The sequence below is a fragment of the Parasteatoda tepidariorum genome, chromosome 2, assembly GCF_982258835.1.
Source record: "Parasteatoda tepidariorum strain Cologne lab strain chromosome 2, Ptep-v5.0, whole genome shotgun sequence".
Lineage (NCBI taxonomy): Eukaryota > Metazoa > Arthropoda > Arachnida > Araneae > Theridiidae > Parasteatoda > Parasteatoda tepidariorum.
The window spans coordinates 4,829,068-4,841,815 of record NC_141756.1 but is presented as its reverse complement, the minus strand read 5'-3'; the positions used below and the strand labels follow the sequence as shown (position 1 = coordinate 4,841,815).

The window sequence follows — 12,748 nt, the reverse complement described above, 5'->3', positions numbered from 1 at the left end:
AAGTATTCAACAGATGCTTTTTACAAGAAGCTTGATGGTAGATACCAAAGGTAAATCTATTTTTAATAATGGCCAAGATTATTTTACAGAGGAAATGCATTCCTCTTGCGAATATTATGTCAATTGCCACTGATGGAACTCCTGCAATGGTGGGTGACCACTTGGATCAGTCTGCGTAGGTACCGAGATTGTGCGGTATTGGTCCTCGTTAAACTGTGCTACCGTAAAGGGCTCAACTTCGCGTGCAGGTCGTTGGACTACAGAAGCGGGGATGCGATCCCCTCTGCAGAGGATCAACATCGTGATGGCATGTCTTCGGATCATCCTCAGGGATGTTTCCCAGACCGTCGCCAATAGCCCATTGTGCAGCTCTAGGGCGACGTAAATGAACTGCAACAACAACAACCTGCAATGGAGGGTCAACATCGTGGGTTTATCGCCCTTTTGAAAATGGAAATACCAGATATTTCAGCTGTTCACTGAGTGATTCACAGATAGCATTTAATAGGAAAAAATCTCAGCAACCGTTTGCATCCGTTATTGCAATATGTCATATTTGCTGTGAACAAAATTCACAGTAATACTCTCAACGATTGATTATTCAGACTGCGTATGATGAAGAATTCAATCGCTTTGGTACTACACACCGAGATTCGCTGGTTTTCCAAAGGTGCCTGTCTCAATAGGTTTTGGAATCTTTTCGATTCTGTGCTTGTCAGTTCCTCTACAACAGAGATGTAGCTCTGAGAAACAGACTGCTAGAATTTAGGAAAGACTTTGGCGGATTTATTCGTAAAATTAAATTGCATTAATTTACAATTTCAAGGCGACGAGCTCAATTTGATCCCTACAAAATCAGTCATTTCTGCCTTTCTGAAACAACTCATTTTGTGGAGGCAAAATTTCGTTTGGAATGAGTTTAGCCAAGCAGGTGAAATTCCCTTTAATGATGCACAAGAATATTGTCTGTCATGTATTTTATCTTCAGTGTAAATGCGCCTTGCAGCGACTCAACTCAACTCCACCTTTTGTTATCCCGCGCTAGTCAGTTGTTGTTCAGCTTTAAACGTAACAAGATGTAAACCTCACCTTCTCCCTAATAAAATATGCTTTACCTTGATTCTAGTATATAATAATTTGGCGACGAGGATAAAAGAATAATAATGACGGAACTCAATCAATTAATTACAACTCTTCAAGAATTTGTTCAATCAGTAAAATCAACACCAGAATCGAAACGAAGCGCAAAAGATGTCATCGCTACTCAAAACTTATCATTCGATCCTTTTGATGCCGCTGTCGAATCCTTTGATTGTTATTCTCAACGACTTGAAAATTATTTCAAATTAAAAGGACTGTCAGCAGATGATCCAGAAACAGAAGAATTAAAGGTACTCGTATTAATTAACTGTCTTGGCTCACGACAATACCAGCTGCTTTCGAGTCTTACTGCACCGGATATTCCGTCGACAAAAACATTTCAAGAACTTCTATTGCTTTTAAAGAAGCATCTATCACCGAAACCGAATGTTCTTACCGAACAACATAAATTTTTTTCTAGACATCAACATCAAGGTGAGTCGATTTCTACTTTCGTTTCTTCATTGAAAGATTTAACAAAAAATGCTGAATTCAAATCTGAATGTAATTCTAATAACTGTTCTAAATCTATGTTAAACTTATTATTATGATCACAATTTATCAGAGGTTTAGCTGATGCCGATATTCGTGAAAAATTATTGCAACAAGGTGATGCTACATTTGATAAAACTATTGAAATTGCCTTAGCAATTGAAGCTGCTAAAATCGAAAATAAAGAAGTTTATAAGAGTAATTATCCTAATTTCATTAATAAAATATCAAGTGGCTATATAAAGAAAAAATTCAACAGTAATTTTCGAAATTCCGAAAACGAAAGTAAACAACAAAACAGAAGTAGATCAAAATCGCCTATGAAAAATAAAAGTAGTATTAACTTTAAAGAACTTGGATTAGAGGGATTATGTTTACATTGTGGAAAAACAAATCATGAAACTCAAGATTGTTTTCTTAAAAATAAATTACGATGTAAATCTTGCATGAAACGAGGTCATTTAGCTAACGTGTGTATATCAAAACAGTTCAGAAATAGATCTAGAAATCGAAATATAAATCAAATAACAGATGATTCTAATGAACTAAGTACTAACGTAAATCAAATTTATGATGTATTTTTGAACGATTTCAATCATGATGACAAAATGTATGTTCCAGTTAAATTGAATAGCATTGAGCATCGCTTCGAATGCGATTCCGGAAGTAAGGTTAGCATAATAAATAATGACGAATTCAAAAAATTATGTCTGAATGTTCCGATAAAAAAAACGAATGTATCTTTTAGAAGTTATACGGGACAAATTTTTAAGCCTCTTGGTGTTGCTCAGATTAAAGTATCATATCAAAATAAATCTAGCTTTGAAGATTTGTATGTTGTTTCGATAAAGAAAAATTCTATATTAGGGCGTGATTGGATTAGAAACTTGAATATTAATTTAAATGATCTTCACATTATTTCTGCACAAAATACAAGTATTAAACCCAGCATTTCTTCTACTGATTTTTCTATACAGAAAATTATTGATTCTTTTTCTGATGTGTTTGAACCTAAAATTGGTTGCATTCCTGATTATACTTGTACACTAAAGCTAATTCCAGATGCTAAACCCATTTTTATTAAACCACGTACTGTACCGTATGCTTTAAAATCAAAAGTAGAACAAGAATTAGATAAATTAGAAGCGGAAGGTGTAATAGAAAAAATAGACGTATCAGAATGGGGTACACCCCTAGTAGTTGTCCCAAAGCATGATGGCACAATTCGTATTTGCGCAGATTTTAAAGTTACAATCAACAGTCAGCTTCAAAATGCCAGACACCCAATTCCTAGAATTGAGGACATTTTCAATAAATTACGCGATGGGAAATATTTCTGTACGCTCGATATCCACAAAGCATATTTACATTTGAAAGTCGATGAAGAAAGTGCAAAATATCAGACTCTTTCTACTCATAGAGGCACATACTTAGCAAAAAGATTATTTTTCGGAATAAAAACTGCGCCAAATGAATTCCATAAATTTATTGATCAGTTTGTCCAAGATTTGGATGGAACTATTGCCTACTTTGATGATATTATCATCCAAGGAAAAGATAAACAAGATTGCCAGCAACGTTTAATTAAAGTATTAGAAAAGTTACGGGAACATAATTTGCATCTTAATCTTAACAAATGTAGATTTTTCGAGGAAAAAGTTCAGTATTTGGGACATGTTATCAGTTCTGCTGGACTACACAAATCACCTGATAAAATTCAAGCTATATCCGAAACACCTCGACCAAACTCCGTTGATGATGTTCGTAAATTCATTGGACTTGTCATGTATTATTCTAAGTTCATTCCAGATGCTTCCAGCCTACTTCATCCACTAAACAAACTCTTATGTAAAAACGCACGTTTCCGATGGACTGCAGAATGTGAATCTGCGTTCATAAAAGCAAAATCAATTATAACCAGTGACCAGATTCTAGTGCCTTTCAATCCAGCTCTTCCAGTAACATTAGCTACTGATGCCAGCCCTTTTGGACTTTCAGGAGTTCTTTCACACACTATGCCAAACGGTATAGAGCGTCCTATCGCTTTTGCTTCCAGAAGTCTCACAGTTGCCGAGAAAAATTACAGTCAATTGGATCGTGAAGCTACAGCTGTGGTTTGGGCTTGCAAAAAATTTTACGATTATATTTTTGGCAGAAAATTTACCTTGATTCTCGATAACAGAGCCATTTGCGCTATCTTCCATCCAGAGAAAAGCCTCCCAGTTATGACTGCTTCAAGAATTCTTCGATATGCTCAATTTCTTTCGAGTTTCGATTACACAATTATACATAGAAAATCTGAAAAGCATACAAATGCTGATTACCTTTCAAGAAATCCTCTTCCACTACCAGTTAATTACGTCAACTGTATTGATGAATCACAAGCACTCCAGCAATTTATCATAAATTACATTTCAACTGAAACAATTACAGCAAAACAAATTCAAACAGAAACAGAGCTTGATCCTGATCTTAAAAAAATAAAATACGATATTGTTATTGGAAACAAGTTTGATCCCAGCATAACCATTCAAGATGGAATCCTATTTAGAGGAAATCGAGTTATCATTCCCAAATCTCTTCAACCTGAAATGCTCATGCAACTACATTCTACACACATAGGAATTGTGAAAATGAAAGCTCTATCTCGAAACTACTGCTATTGGAAAAACATTGACACCGATATTGAAAACATGGTTAAGAGTTGCCGTGAATGCTGTGATGTAAGAAAAAATCCAGCGAAAGCACCTCTTCACATATGGGAAACACCGGAGAAAAATTGGCAACGCGTGCACATCGACTATGCCGGACCCTTCATGGAGCATCAATTTTTAATTGTTGTGGATTCACTTTCAAAATGGCCTGAGATTTTTGCTATGAAGACATCTCCTACATCATCAAACACAATTTATTATTTAGAAGAAATTTTTAGTCGTCATGGATTGCCTGAAATTTTAGTTTCTGATAATGCCGCAATTTTTAAGTCAGCTGAATTCCAACATTTTTGTAAGTCAAATGGTATTAAACAGCGTCTTATTGCTCCAGGCTATCCAGCTACAAATGGCCAAGCAGAGCGCTATGTCCAGATATTAAAAACGAAATTAAAATGCATGAAGTATCATCCAGGTTCCCTCCATAGTAAATTATGCAAACTACTTTTCCGATACAGAATAACACCACTTAACAATGGAAAAACCCCGTCAGAAATGTTATTTGGTAGAAACTTAAGATGTGAATTCGACTTAATCAAACCAACTAAAGGACAAAAAAATAATGCCTTGCAGCCAGAATTTAACAAAAATTTCAAGTTAGAAGAAAGAGTACAGTCTCGCAACTATACATCATCTGCTAAATGGAAGTATGGAACTGTTGTTGAAAAACTTGGACGACTTCACTATCTCATTGAATTAGACGACGGTTATGTGATCAAGCGTCACTTTAACCAATTAAGAGCTTGTCAAGTTGAAAAATCAATAACTCCTTCTTTAAAATTTTCTAGGCCCAGGACAGTACACTTTTCTCTTCCAGTATCCAGCTCTACACCCACCATACCCTCCTCTCTTCCAGTATCCAGCTCTACATCCACCATACCCTCCTCTCGTCCAGTATCCAGCTCTACACCCACCATACCCTCCTCTCTTCCAGTTTCTAGTCCTGTAACCCAGAGAAATCCAATGCAATTAAGGAGATCAACTCGGGAAAAAAGACCAGTCACCAGATTAAATCTCTAATTATTCGTTATTGACTCTTAAATTTTAATAATTCATAATTAACCTTTTATTTAAGCGCCAGAGAATTGTCATGTATTTTATCTTCAGTGTAAATGCGCCTTGCAGCGACTCAACTCAACTCCACCTTTTGTTATCCCGCGCTAGTCAGTTGTTGTTCAGCTTTAAACGTAACAAGATGTAAACCTCACCTTCTCCCTAATAAAATATGCTTTACCTTGATTCTAGTATATAATATTGTCAATACCTTGTCTCTTTGCACTTGGACTTTTCTGACCGTTTTAAATATGTTTTGTTCCCTCAATGGGTTATTGGGTTATGAACCCTTTTGGGAATATTGAAGCAGCAGAGGTTCAGATTTATGAGGAATTGGTCGAATTTTTAACTTATGAAACATTGAAGTGGTGATCGTCCCCCAAAATTTTGGCTTCAAGGTAACACCAGTCTCCTCTACCCTGGACTGCGGAATATCGCTAAAAATTTCTTTAAATGCCTTCCCTTCCTCCTACCTTGGATTCAGCGCTGTTACGGGTCTTGTCACACAAAAAAAAGAAGAAATCAACTCGAAATTGTACAACGAAGAGACTTGCGTCTTCACTTCACTAAAAGTATTGAACCCAACGTTAAGAAATTAAAGCTTCCTTGATACTACTTTTTAGTGTAAAAAAAGTATTTTGGGTGTTTTTTAATTATCTAATTAACAATAAATTATTCTTTTTAAGCATACGTTTCTATGTCGTATATTTTTTTTTCATTACCGTGTCTATTTAAATTAATAGACTGCGATTATCTGCCGTAAGAAAAGCATCGAGTTAATGTATACATTATTTTTTTTAAAAAAACCAAACAAATCACACCATGCTCTAAATAACTGGATTTTCACAAAGGGGGCGTTGAAATGTTTTTTGCTCCTTTAGGGGGCGGCAACGTTAAAAAGGTTGAGAATCTATGATCTGCACGATCTAGCTTGTATAAGCAACTTATGGAATAGAAAAGTGGCATAGTCGAGTCAATCAAAATAATATTTAAGAGTGTCTGAGGAAATAGAAAATCTTGGTGAAAAAATATACGCACTAAATACACATCAAGTTTTTATTTATTTATTGTTACTACATACATTTGCAGGCTTGTGTGGTTCAATTAAGGCTTATAAACATTTGTCAATTAGAAGGACATGTAGCAGAATACAGAGAAGAACAGCACGAAGATATATCTATAAGCTAAAAACGAAAAATAATTTGGAAGGGGAAACATCGTAATACATTCCCATACATTAGTGCAGAGGAGGAGAGGGAGACTCTAGAAATGGAACCAGTCTTCTCCCCAGAATGCCTATTCGTGCAAAAATATGCGAATTACGTATGTTAAAAAATTCAAATTTGTATGTACGGGCCATTCTCACTGCATGAAAAACAGTCGCACACGCGAATTCGTAAATTTGAGCAAGAACCAGATAGGTTTTTACCCGCAAAATCTCGCCTATCAGGTTCTCATTCACAAACGCAATTTTTTCGCATACTGCGTTAAGAGGTACCCTTTTCACTACATTCTGTTAAATACTCGTGCTAGTATCTTCTCATAGTATCTTCTCATAGTATCTTCTCTAGTATCATCTGTACATTCTCAGATCATGTAGTTTCTCAGGTGAATCGCACACTGTTGGTGCAAAAGGAATACAGGAGTCTAATTCTCTTGATATTGCATGCGTATTTTCCCTCCGATGTCTTTTCTTTTTGCATAATGCCTCACACCTTAGTGGCCATTATGATTTTATTGAAAGTTATCTCTCTTCTTTGCATACGTGTGGTTTATAGTTCCTTCCATGTATTTTAAAATATTTAAAGTCAAAATAGCATCAATGCATTTAGAAATCAAAATTTATGGACGGAAAAACTAATACTATTAAAGTCGGACGAAATATTATCGAGGACAAAATATATGGAAATAAAACTATCAAAACCAAATTACTTTCAGGAACATGAAAGTTCTTTTTTTCGCCTCTGACCATCTTTTGTTTAATTTGCAAAATTTAGTTTTGATGCTTTTAATCCCTCACCATTATTTATTGATTTCCATTACGAGTATATAAATTTTGACACTAAGTGCAGAAATGGCAAACCGCCTCTTATATTATTTGCGCTTTATTATCCAATTTGTTAGATGGAATCTTTTTTATAGCTATAAAAGCTTTAAAAAACAAACATGTGCCTTAAAAATTCTCAAAAATTTTATTTTTAAATTCTATTTACATAAATTTTAGAGACAAAAAAGCAGCATGATAGAAAAATCTAGATTATACAAGGTTTACAGAGATTTTAAATATGGAATACTGTAAGTTAACTTTCCACCGTATGTAAGATTACAGAAAATATCTAACATCGTAGGAAATAGCAGGTAGGAAATTAACTCAATTTGAACATATAAAGGTTCAGACCACCGACTGTATCCTGTTTTAAAATACATAAATAGCAATGTCAATAAACCATAAAAAACAATGAAGTATACTGAACTTATTGTTATGGCAGACGCAGTCGTTATCTGATCATTAAGAGATATCGAAATTAAGCAACAAATTCCGATGTAGGCAAGGTTCACTGTGTAAAACTCTGACGGAATGCTGCCTTTGCTTTTCAAGCAGACGCACAAGATAAAAAACAAGTCTGTGGCAAAGGCCAGTGGTGTTGAATAGGAAATGAAGACGGATGTAAAAATCGCTGCAACTGCTCTATTACACCTCATCAGAAGAGGTAAAATGATACAGAGAGCAACGTTGATCCATAGGTGCGAGGGATTTACCACAACCGCTGTCCTCTCAAGGATCAATGCAACTATAGTAATACCGGTTAAAAAAGTTAGCATCAGTCTATTCGTGTAGTAAATGACGTACGTGCTTTTGTAGATGTTGACTGCAATAAACAAAAACATGCTCAATTCTATTGGAACTTTAAATATAGGTGAGATTTTCAATAGGTCATTCCTTATCTCTAGGAGGTAGGTAAGAACCCAACCTGAACTTCCCGACCTGAAAATTAAAAAAAAACATTATAATCCAATTTGATAGCACTATATAACAGAAAGGTTTAAATGAGGGCATTTTGCTACTATTTTAACAGTGATGGTCAGTTTTTCAAACATACCACTAAAAAAATTTAAGGTGCTGAGGCAGTTTTGGCGTATCAGGGTAGATTTGAGGTTTATTTGAGGTTTATTCAGTGCCGTATTACCCATTAGGCCTGGCCAGGGGCTCCCTTAAGATGGATTTTTTGAAAATAAATTTAAAAAATTAAGAAAAACAATGATTTAAAGAAAAAATTTCAAATGTAGATGTTATGATTATAAAATGTTATGAGTACTTTTTAGTTATAATTTAACAAAATAAAGTAAAATTTAATTTATTATTTATTTTAATTTTAAATATGCTTTCTTAAATAAAAAGATATATAAATACTTTTATATTTGAGTAAATAAAAAACATACGGGAAAAAAATTTAATCTAAGGGCCCCAAAAATTTGAATGGCCTAGGGCCCCGCCTACGCTTAATCCGGCACTGAGTTTATTTAAAAAACAACCTTAAAAGTTCAACCTCCTAAGGTGTACAATCAAGGTGTATCAAAAAGTCTCATTCGCACTTGAGGTTGATGAAAATCTACTTTGGAGCAACTAGCTCAGGGAGGTTGTATTTAAGATGGGCGGGTCATTTTTTCTACACCTCAACCAAATAATTATATTTGAGGTTTGAATAATTTCACCCGATCTCAACTAAAATTTCTGAGTTATATATGAGGTTGATTTTGAGAGGTGTAAATGAGGTTATTTTCTGTTCATTAACCTCATTTTCAACATAACCTCACTTTCTGCCTCGGGTGTATTTTTTTTTACACCTGTCAACCTCAAAAACTCCCTTTTTGTAAGTGTATGGCTTTTTCAAAAAGTGAACTTTTTAAACGATTAAAAACTTAATATATTAATTCTAGACATTTCTTTTGAAGAATTTTTCAACATATGGTAAACAATACAAGGTCTAAAAATAAAGTTATTTTCAAAACAAGCGTAAAAAATATAATTTTCAGTTCTAAAATATGCATTATAATTCCATATTTATTTTATTAAAAAAATAAATTGCACAAGAGCAAAAAGAAACTGCACAGCTTAGCAGAAAGAAATCAGTTTTCCCAATTTTTTTTCTAAGTTTTCATTTTCACAACATGCATATTACTAATATTATTTCAGTTTTTCCCAGATGCTTTGATTGCAGTAACAGTTTGTCTAAATTTAAAACCTTAATTTTAATGTATTTTTCGTTAAGTCTCCTTTTCGTTGGAGAAAATTAAAAACTTGCGTGAAGCGAAAACTTCAATTATTTTTAAGCCATAAATTGTTAACAAAAATTAATAAAAATTCTTCACAAGATCTGCTCTCGGCTACTATGGATACGAAGATGGGTTACTAAGGGTCTGAGGTTAACCGTTTGGTTCTGGATTTTTGAACTCCCCAACCATACTGATTAGAGTAAAATCATTTCTTTAATGTTAGAAAATATTTTTATTCTTTTCCATAATAGCAGACAACCTCAGATTTATAGTAGCGACGAACTCTTGAAAGCTGGATAATATTTTGTTTTACATTTATTAGTTTAAATTTAATTCAAAATTTACACGTGAAATTTTTTCAAATAAATGTAAGATTACAGAATTCAATTTCTAAAAAACTCAAAAACACGCGGTTTTTGGCAGAGTTGTTCGATATTTTATTTTCTGTAAAAAAATAAACTACGTAAAGCCGTTGATAAATAAATCCATAGCAATACAATACTTAGAATGTTTGTTTAAAACAATTACAGTGAATGACCAAAGTAAAGAGAATGCAGACTTTCACCAGTGAATGTCAACAATCTCTTTCTTGAATGTCCGAAATATTTGTTATTACCAATTTGATATTAATTTATTCGCTGATATTATATTTATTCACTATTATTAGCAGATATTATGTTTTAATATCTACTGATGTTATATAAATAGAAACATCAGTGTTTGGAGTACCGGGCAAATGTATACAGTGGCACTGAACCTTAAAACATCAGTCTAGGTATACCGGGTAGTGGCACTTAATTAGACCTATATATTTCGGATATTTATCAAAGTGACTATGTGATAGTCAACATTCACCGGTAAAAGTCAATAACAAACAATTTAGGTCATTCACAGTAATATATATATATATACTACTTAAAATAACTGTCTACAAATAAATATCTATACACGAGTCTGAAATAATGATTTGCTAGGGTGCGGAAAAACAAGTTTAAAACAAAACGTTGCTATTACTAGAAATATTCTAACGATTGTACTAATTTACTCATATTCAATTGTCATGTAAGATCACAAAAGCAAATTTTACCATTTTCGATATAAACATAACAATGATTATTCATTTAAAGTTCGAAATTTTTCTCTGAAATTTTGCCTTATTGGATTTTTTGAATTCAGAGGGATTGTTATAGTATCTGCGAAGTACAGACAGGTTCTCGTGCTTACAGATTCGCACACTTTAATAAGAGTATTCAGTTTCGATATAGTCAATAAAATATAGCCAATCATTTATTTAAAAAAAATCATCGAGCTGAAATTTCTGAAACATTTTAAACAGATATTTGCTATAATGCGATGCTATTAGTAAATGTTGGATGTACAGTGCACAAAAATAAATAAACGGACCACTCTGAATAACTTTTGATCTAATGATAGTATCTTCAGGTTCTAGGACTGAAACTTAATGGTTTGAGGTGACCTTAAAAATGCTAATTATTGTAGATATTTTAAGTGACTTAATCAAACCCAAAAGCGTAATTTCTCTGAATAAACATACCTTTTTCTCAACCGATTAGGATTTCTGACATGCAAAATAAAGGGGATAGCCGCAATATGGAAATAGGACGTCTTAATGTTAATTTTACTTTTTGTGTATTTTCTCATATTTCGAGAACCGTTTAAGCGAATTTAAACATTTTTGCACACAATTATAAAATGCGTTTATTTAAAGATAATTTTACGGGAAAAAAACTTTCAGTAAATATTTATTTTTTATTACTCTATTTAATAATAGTCGGAACAATTTTGAATTTTAAGGTAGACAATTTTTTAAAAATCATTTTAAAGATTTTTCATTCTATTTATTTCATTTATTTATTTTTTTTGCATGGCAAAATACAAAGTCTGAGCAAAATAGGTCGAACAGTTCCTGAGAAATCACATTTTAAAGTTCTTGAAATTTGTTGCTTCTTCTCCAACCATTAACATTGAATCATTGAACATTAAGATGCGGTCATTAGATGAAAAGCTATTCAGGTGATCTGTTTATTTCTTTGCTCAATGTTCAGTACTCACAATAAAGGTTTAAAAGAAACTTTTAAAACTTAAATGAAAATAGTGTCGGACAGGAATTGTAGAAAAAACTGGTAAGTTTGAATATGCCACCTCAAAGTAAATAATAACCAAAAATTTGCTTTAAATAACCAAATTGGAGCTTATAAAATCGAATGAAAAATATTCTTTAATTTTAAACAATTTTTTAAGCGGATGTGAAAAAACAAGTTTAGCTTTTATTTAAGAATTAAAGAAAAAAATTACATACAGTTCCTGACCGAGCTCAGAGTTGGAAGCATCAACTTCAGGCATATTCATGACTATTTGCTATCAAATCAATTGAACTAGTAAAGAATACAACTAGCTAACTGCAATAGAAATCGAGCGGCAAATGAATGGGAAACTACATCAGAACAAAAGTGTTTGGCACCCACTATTTCACAATTTCTACTTCAACTCCAAAATAACAGAGTTAAAGTTAAAGTAATGATTGGTTTATTCGAATTACGTACATTTGCAGGCTTGTGTGCTCAATTTAGGCTAGTAAACCTCTCTCAAATAGAAGGACAAATAGCACAATGCAGGTATTTTTGTTGTTGTTGTTCATTTACGTCGCACTAGAGCTGCACAACGGGCTATTGGCGACAGTCTGGGAAACATCCCATAGGATGATCCGAAGACATGCCATCCCAATTTTGATCCTCTGCAGAGGGGATGGCACCCTCGCTTCGGTAGCTCGACGACCTGCACGCGAAGTCGAGCACTTTAAGGTAGAACAGTTTAACGAGGACCGATACAGCGCATCTTCGGTCCACTGATCCAAGAGGTCACCCACCCACACACTGACCGCAGCCAGTGATGCTTGACTTCGAGGATCTGCTGAGAACCGTGTCTTAACGATCAGTCCACTACAGGACAACACAATACAGAGAAGGAGCGCACAAAGATACAGCTAGGGTTACAGCAGGATTTGAACCCACTACCATCACGCTTTGCACAGCGTTTGAAGAACAATATCGCTCGGC

General features: G+C 33.8%; 1 long non-coding RNA gene across 1 annotated transcript; it reads right to left on the bottom strand.

Moving 5' to 3' along the window:
* Window positions 1-6,438: 6,438 nt before the first annotated feature.
* Window positions 6,439-12,200, bottom strand: LOC107439225 (uncharacterized). Its single transcript, XR_011636032.2, has 2 exons — window positions 11,992-12,200; window positions 6,439-8,382 (listed from the first exon to the last, which is right to left on the bottom strand). It is a non-coding gene; the product is annotated as an uncharacterized LOC107439225 (long non-coding RNA).
* Between the last annotated feature and the right edge of the window lie 548 nt (window positions 12,201-12,748).